This window comes from Colobus angolensis, unplaced genomic scaffold, assembly GCF_000951035.1.
Source record: "Colobus angolensis palliatus isolate OR3802 unplaced genomic scaffold, Cang.pa_1.0 Scaffold97, whole genome shotgun sequence".
NCBI lineage: Eukaryota > Metazoa > Chordata > Mammalia > Primates > Cercopithecidae > Colobus > Colobus angolensis.
Window position 1 is genome coordinate 7,149,826 of NW_012123709.1, and position 7,898 is coordinate 7,157,723.

The window sequence follows — 7,898 nt, forward strand, 5'->3', positions numbered from 1 at the left end:
ATAGATGAGTGATTTCCAGGTGTTGGGGATGGGAGGGTGGGAGGCGGATGTGGTTATAAAGGGGCAGCATGACAGATCCCTGGGATGCTGATACTGTTTAGTATCTTGACTGTGGTGGCAGATACAGGAACCTACACAGGTGAAAAAACTGTATAGAACTTAATATACACACATGTGCACAAATGAGTATGAATAAATTTGAATAAGATTGGCAGATTGTATCAGTTTCAGTCACTCTCCTGGTTGTGATATTATATTATGGCTTTGCAAAATGTTATTGGGGGAAACTGGGCAATGTGTACAAGAGATCTCTCTGTATTATTTCTTTACAACTATGCGTGAATCTGCAATTACCTTAATAAATAATTATTGCCAGGTTAAAAAGATACAGAGGATGCAGATGTGAGAAGCAGAGAAGTAAAACAGAAATAATACTTTGGGACTGTTTTGAATTTTTTCTTCCACATGACTTTGATGTTGCTGTTTAGTTCTACCTTTCTTCTTTATCTGCCTGTATTTTTGAATGCCTGCATGAGACTAAGAACAATAAAGTGATGCGTTCTCTTCTAACTTAATAGAAGATGCTTTTCTGAGCAGGAAAGAAGTACATCGTAAAATTGTGAGTCAGAAGCACAGGATTCAGTTTGTCATTACCATAGATGATTCAAATAGCATAACTTCTTTAGGTTTGTGGATTGTTCTCAACTCATTGACTGTTCAAGGACTAAATAATTTTTCCTGTCAAATGAGTGCTTCCCTCTTGGTACCTATATTTTGGCCAATTTATAAGCACTTTTCTTCAAGGTGGGAGAAGGGGAATGAAGGTAAAATATGAGCTGGTTAGTTTTAATTCTCATCAGCTGTTCTGCCAAAAGATCTGGGGGAGAAAATTGAAGTAATGCAATGAAATTAACTTGTGGACTAAAGTAGATTTAATTCAGTCAGTGTGTAGTCAGTTACTAGTATCTGGCAAAAAGAGATACTTCATAAATGTTGGAAGGCAGTTAAAAATTCTAGTCCAGGCTGGGCGCGGTGGCTCATGTCTGTAATCTCAGTACTTTGGGAGGCTGAGGCAGGTGGATCGCCTGAGGTCAGAAGTTCGAGACCATCCTGGCCAACATAGTGAAACCCTCGTCTCTACTAAAAATACACAAAATTAGCTGGCGGTGGTGGCGGGCGCCTGTAATTCCAGCGACTAGGGAGGCTGAGGCAGGAGAATTGCTTCAACCGAGGAGGTGGAGGTTGTGGTGAGCCGAGATCACACCACTGCACTCCAGGATGGGCGACAAGAGCAAAACTCCATCTCAAAGAAAAAAAATTTTTTTTTGTCCAACCTAGCAGGCCTGTCCTCTGGTTTATGATTTTGGTTATTTATTTTAGCATTTTATTTATAATTGAAAACCTGGCATGGATTGAGTCTCCCATGTATTTTTCTTGTAGTGTCTTTGCTTACTGATTTCTTCTGAAGTAGCTTATTTATCTGTGATTGGTTTTTTTGGTGATTGCCAAAAAACCCTGTCTTTTGATATGTGCTTACATTTTCTTTCCCACTCTGTTGCTGATCTATAGGTTTCTTCTCATGATAGCATAAGACTGAGAAGAGCTTCCATGCTGTCTTCATACTCAGGGTTTTGGTGCTGTATTGGTTTACTTTCGAGAGGTCAACCTCATTCTCTGATAATAAAAATTCTGCAGTATGTAGTGTTCTCTAGGTAAGCTGACCATACTCCTTGAAACGATTCTGCTTCCTAGTGTACTATCCTTGTTGGTATAAATAAATATACAACTGAGAAAAAATATTGCTGGTTCCTTAGGTGTGCAGTCATAAACTTTTCTAGATATTGCCAAATTGCTTTCCACAGTAAAGATGGAACTAGAGTTCCTAGTGTTCAGCATCTCTGCAAATACCTAGTACTGTTGGACTTTTAAATTGTGACCAGTTGACTGAATGGTATCTAGTGTAGTTAATTCAATAGATATTTAAGTACCCATTGTTTCAGCTATTGGCTTAGAGGCTGGGCATAGAGTGGTGAACAGAACAGATATAAACGCCTGCCTCACAGAGTTGACTTTCTAGAGGGTAGAGATAGACAAGAAGAATATATAAAATGTTAAATGCTGTAATTGCGTAGAATAGAAATAAAATGAGGAAGGGCTGTTACCAGTTTTAGAAGTAGCCTGGGGTCTTACTGAGAAGATAACATTTGAGCAAAGATCTGAGGAGGGTGAGGGAGCAAGTGAGGGTATCTGTGGGAAAAGTGTCCCAGGTAAAGGGAATAGCAAGCTCAAAGGCTTTGAGATTAGGAGGACAGGGAATCGCAAGGAAGGCCTGTGTAGCCGAAGCAAAGTGAGCAAGTATGCGATGGGGTCGGAAAGGCATTGTCCAGCCAGATCGCATAGTATTGTAGGTCATTGTAAAGATGTTTTCTTTTGTTCTGAGTGAGATGAAAAACCAGTGGAGGGTTTGAAGAGAAGAGTGATACAATTTTACTCCTGTGTTAACAGGATCATTCTGTTGTGTTGGAAGGAACTGAAGACTGGCAAGAAGGGAGCAAGTAGACTAGTTAGGAAGCCACTGCTACTACTGATAGCAGATAGACTAGTTAGGAAGCCACTAATAATAATCCAGGTGAGCAGTGGTGGTGGTTGCTGGGTCCAGAGGAGAACAGTGAAGGTGGTGAAAAGTGCCTGGGTTCTAGATCTATGTAGAGGGAAGAGCAGAGAACACTTGCAAATATTGGGTATGAGATAAAAAGATATGTAAGGATGACACTAGGTTTTTGGTCTGAACAGCCAGAAGAAGGGAGTTGCCCTTAACTGAGGTGTGTAAGTTATAGGAGGTACTCAGTGTTGCATGTTTTAAAATTGAGATGTCACTCAGATACCTGCTGCAGTCAGAATTCCTTAAGAAATGGCTGGCACACTCAATATAATTGAGCATTTTTTTTCTTTTTTTTTTGAGACGGAGTCTCGCTCTGTTGCCCAGACTAGAGTGCAGTGGCGCAATCTCGGTTCACTGCAAGCTCCGCCTCCCGGGTTTACGCCATTCTCCTGCCTCAGCCTCCCAAGTAGCTGGGACTACAGGTGCCCGCCACCGCGCCCGGCTAGTTTTTGTATTTTTAGTAGAGACGGGGTTTCACTGTGTTAGCCAGGATGGTCTCAATCTCCTGACCTCATGATCCGCCCGTCTCAGCCTCCTAAAGTGCTGGGATTACAGGCGCGAGCCACCGCGCCCGGCCAATTGAACATTTTGGCAAAGGAATCATTTACAAAGGTATGTGCAGAGTATAATGAAAGCACTGAGGTAGTGCTGAGTTGAGAGGGAAATAGCAGCAGAGATGGTACCACCCTAGTTACTGGGAATCTGAAGGGAGTCATAGAGAGTTGGCCTTGGGAGGAATCACCTCTAGTGAGGGGACTCAGCCAGTGAAGATGACCCCACACTGAGAGAGTCAGAGGAGTAAACATTCTCTTCCTGTCTCTGCCGAGGCTTCCATAAGCCTAACCTACTGGAAGCCAGAAGACAAGGGAAGTTGTAGTCTATACTGGTCAACCTTCTAGGGCAGAACAGGATGGAGAAGGGTAAGAGATAAATCTGCATTGGCACATGGAAGAGACCCAGCACAACATCTAACAGGCAGCATGGAGCAGGCTGCTGGATAGAGGAATGTGGGGTTCAGGATCCAGGCCTGGGCTGGCAATAATACATTTGGGTGATGCCAGCCTATAGATGATATTTAAAGTCATGAGAATGTATGAGATGACCAGGGGAGTTATTAGCTAGAGAAGTACTGATTCCCAGGGATCACAGTGTCTACAGTTTAGGGTAAAGAGAAGAAAACAGCAAAAGAGACTGAGCATGAGTGGTAGAAGAAAGAACCAGGAGAGTGTAGTGTCTTTAAGTGTTTTGAAGCAGGAGGAGAGATCTGTACCAAATGCAGTTGATGACAATGAAGAATTGACTGTTAAATTTAACAACAGGAACATTATTGGTGATCTTCACAAGTGCAGTTTTGTTGGAGTGGTGGGATAAATTTTCTTGACTTTAAAAAGAATGTGGGAGGAGACGTTTGAGACAGCAGGTATAAATGACTTAATTTTAAGGAGTTTTGTTATAAAGGAAAGGAGAATAATGGGCTGGTGGGAGAAGGGGGTCAACACTTTCTCATTTTTTCTTTTTTTGGCATTTCTTTTGTAGCGACAGGGTCTTGTTATGTTGCTTAGGCTGGTCTCGAATTCCTGGGCTCAAACAATCCTGCCTTGGCCTCCCAAAGTCCTGGGATTACAGATGTCAGCCACTGTGCTTGGCCAGTTAAGACATTTTTTAAAGGTGGGAGAAATAACTACATGTTTACTTGATGATAGATCCAGAAAAGAGGACGAAAATAATATGGGGAGGGGTGAGTATTCCTGGATCTATGTTCTTTAGTAGATTATGAGCTTGATAGGATCTATTGTGTAGGTGGAGGGATGGCCCATTGCTGGGGCTTGGGCAGTTTTCCAACTGTAATTGGAGAAAAGGCAGAATATATGGGCATAGATATGTGTAGATGGGTAGATGTCATGGGGGCTGGAGGAAGCGGTCTAAGAAAACCGTGGATAAGTGTTGTGGAGGAGGTACTGGAAGTAGAAGGTGAGAAATAGTTGTTGAGGAAGTGGGAAAGTATAGTTTCCTATTTTCCAAATAGGAAAATGCGGTATAGATGTTGGGTGACAATAGGGGCCCACATGAAGTTGGTATTCATAAATTTTAGGTGAGAACAGGTATACTTTTCCCCGACTCATATTGTGCTGTATGGGTGCAGGCCCAGAAAGACCGGATGGAAGGGTAGGACTTATTCATGATTATAGTTTAGCAGAGCAAATGCAATGAAATGAGAGAGGGAAAAGGAGATGATTATTAGAATGATTGACATGAATTTAAGTGGGATAAGGAAATAAGTGAAGATATGGGGGAAGATGGGGGGCAGTAAAAAGATCGTGGGATCACAGGACTACAGATTCTTCTGGGCAGAAGGATTATTGACCTTCTTGAGAAAGTGTGAGTTGGAGAGGTGGGAAGTGGTGGCTGTAGATTAGAATGTTTCACGTTGAGATTTGGTGGGGCAGGGGGTTGCAGATGATGGTAACGATAGAGTCTTATATAAAAATATGGGCATGCCTGGCTGTGAGGTGGTATGGAGACCTCATCCTTGGAGGTTTTAGTTTACATTTCCTTAGTTGTTGCTGAAGTTGAACATCTTTGTATTTGTGGTGCTTGCTTTCTTTGTGAACTGCTTGCTCACATTCTTTGACCATTTGGCTATTTTGTTTCTTATTGATTTGTGGGTTAAAAAAGATGTAGTCTTGACACTTATCTTTTGATATTCGTGTTTGCAGGTGTCTCCTGATATGAGATTCACTTCTATAGTGGTGTCTTTCAGTGCATTGTTTTAAATTTTAGTTGAATTTATCAATTTTCTATCCTACTGTTCACGCTGTTTTATGCCTTGAGAAATCCATCTTTCCCCCAAGGTTAAAGATGTTCTCCTATATTTTCTTCTAAAAGTTCTAATTTAGCTTTTTTTTCCTGAAGAGTGTTACATTTTATTGTTTGCTACATTCTCGTACCATGGTTTTCAGCTCCATCGGGTAACTTAAGGTCTTCTCTATGCTGTTTATTCTAGTTAGCCATTCGTCTAATCTTTTTTCAAGCTTTTTAGCTTCCTTGTGATGGGTTAGAACATCTTCCTTTAGCTCAGAGAAGTTTGTTATTACCAGCCTTCCGAAGCCTACTTCTGTCAGCTCGTCAAAGTCGTTCTCTGTCCAGCTTTGTTCCGTTGCTGGCAAGGAGCTGCAATCCTTTGAAGAAGAAGGGGCGCTCTGGTTCTTAGAATTTTCAGCTTTTCTGCTCTGGTTTCTCCCCATCTTTGTGGTTTTATCTACCTTTGGTCTTTGATGTTGGTGACCTACAGATGGGGTTTTGGTGTGGATGTCCTTTTTGTTAATGTTGATACTAGTCCTTTCTGTTTGTTAGTTTTCCTTCTAAGAGGTCCCTCAGCTGCTCAGCTGCTGGTCTGTTGGAGTTTGCTGGAGGTCCACTCCAGACCATGTTTGCCTGGGTTATCACCAGCAGAGGCTGCAGAACAGCAAATATTGCTGCCTGATTCTTCCTCTGGAAGCTTCATCTCAGAGGGGTACCCACCTGTATGAGGTGTCTGTCAGCCCCCACTGGGAGGTATCTCACAGGCTACACGGGGGTCAGGGACCCACTTGAGGAGTCAGTCTATCCATTCTCAGAGCTCAAACACCGTGCTTGGAGAACCACACCTCTCTTCAGAGCTGTCAGACAGGGACGTTTAAGTCTGCAGAAGTTTCTGCTGCTGTTTGTTCAGCTATGCCCTGCCCCCAGGGGTGGGGTCTACAGAGGCAGCAAGGCTTTCAGAGCTGTGGTGGCTTCCGCCCAATATGAACTCCTCCAGCCACCACGTTTACCTACTCAAGCCTCAGCAATGGCGGACGCCCCTCCCCCTGCCAGACTGCTGTCTCGCAGGTCTGTCTCAGATTGCTGTGCTGGCAGTAAGTAAGGCTCCATGGGCGTGGGACCTACCAAGTCAGGCGCAGGATATAATCTCCTGGTGTGCCGTTTGCTAAGACTGTTGGAAAAGTGCAGTATTTGGTTGGGAGTGTCCCGATTTTCCAGGTATAGTCTGCCACAGCTTCCCTTGGCTAGGAAAGGGAAATCCGCTGACCCCTTGCACTTCCGGGGTGAGGTGATGTCCCGACCTGCTTCAGCTCGCCCTCTGTGGGCTGCACCCACTGTCCAAGCAGTCCCAATGAGATGAACCAGGTATCTCAGTTGGAGATGCAGAAATCACCATCTTCTGTGTCAGTCATGCTGGGAGCTGCAGCAGCATTTTAAAAACCTAAATGATATAATGACCTGCAATTTGGAGTGGTCTGAAGCCTCTGATTCATTTGATCATTTCAGTGACTTCAAAAAATGTCTTGAGATGGTGAGATTCTTCACACGCTCTGCACAGTTCACAGACGGGGAGTCCCTTACTCCCTGGAGAGACCGGGGACAGCGATGGGACAGAGCAGGAGCTGGGTCACAAAATCGTTTGCTACGTTGTTTTGCAACCATTTTAGATTGGTGGAGTGAGGTAGCATAATTACCATGTACTTCAGTCTTCTAAACAGTATATACCCTTTTGGTTTCCATTTTCTATGTTTCTTTATGAGTATATAATTTCTCTATTATGCACCAAAGTAGTGAAATTAGGAGCAATTTATCAACCTTGAAAATTTTGATTTTTGATATTGAACATTGAAGTTTGGCCTTTGATGTGATAGTTTTCTTTTGACAATGTGGTTTAGTGCGAGGAATACAGGCCACCAACTCAAAGAAATGTGGATTTGAATCTACTTCTGTCATGACTCTGTCTACCCTTGGGCAATACTGTTTCTCCATGTAGGAAGAGCAAGAATAGAAGTAACAGTGCTTGATTTGATGATGCCAGCATCTTATCTTAAATTTACAACGGATTTTAGTTCTGCTTAATATGTAAACATGATACCTACTTTTAGTATTTATTGAATTTTTTTGCTAATAGAACCTTAGTTATCTGTATTCAGTGAAGTCAAAGTCTAATTTCTTTGTTCCTTGAATGCTAGATATAAATGGCATTGGTCGTCAACAGAATTTATTTATATTTTTCTGAGAAATTAAAAGTTCTTGGGTATAATATCATTGATTGTTGAGTCATTTATTGAATACAAGTGTTGTTCTGAGTCTCAAAGAATTTAAAAGTCAGTGGTCTTAGGTTAAGTAATAAAAATAAGTGTTACCCCCTTTCTCTTACTTGTAATTGTTCCCATCTATCATTGTTCATCTGTTTTTCTCTTTTTTTTTTTTT

The 7,898-nt window shown here is 42.3% G+C and overlaps 2 protein-coding genes across 4 annotated transcripts in view; one reads left to right on the plus strand and one right to left on the minus strand.

The window, feature by feature from the left end:
* The window catches only part of CHRM5 (cholinergic receptor, muscarinic 5), a 112,964-nt gene that overhangs the window by 72,576 nt on the left and 32,490 nt on the right, over positions 1-7,898 (minus strand). The window lies entirely within an intron of this gene.
* The window catches only part of AVEN (apoptosis, caspase activation inhibitor), a 169,684-nt gene that overhangs the window by 14,605 nt on the left and 147,181 nt on the right, over positions 1-7,898 (plus strand). The window lies entirely within an intron of this gene.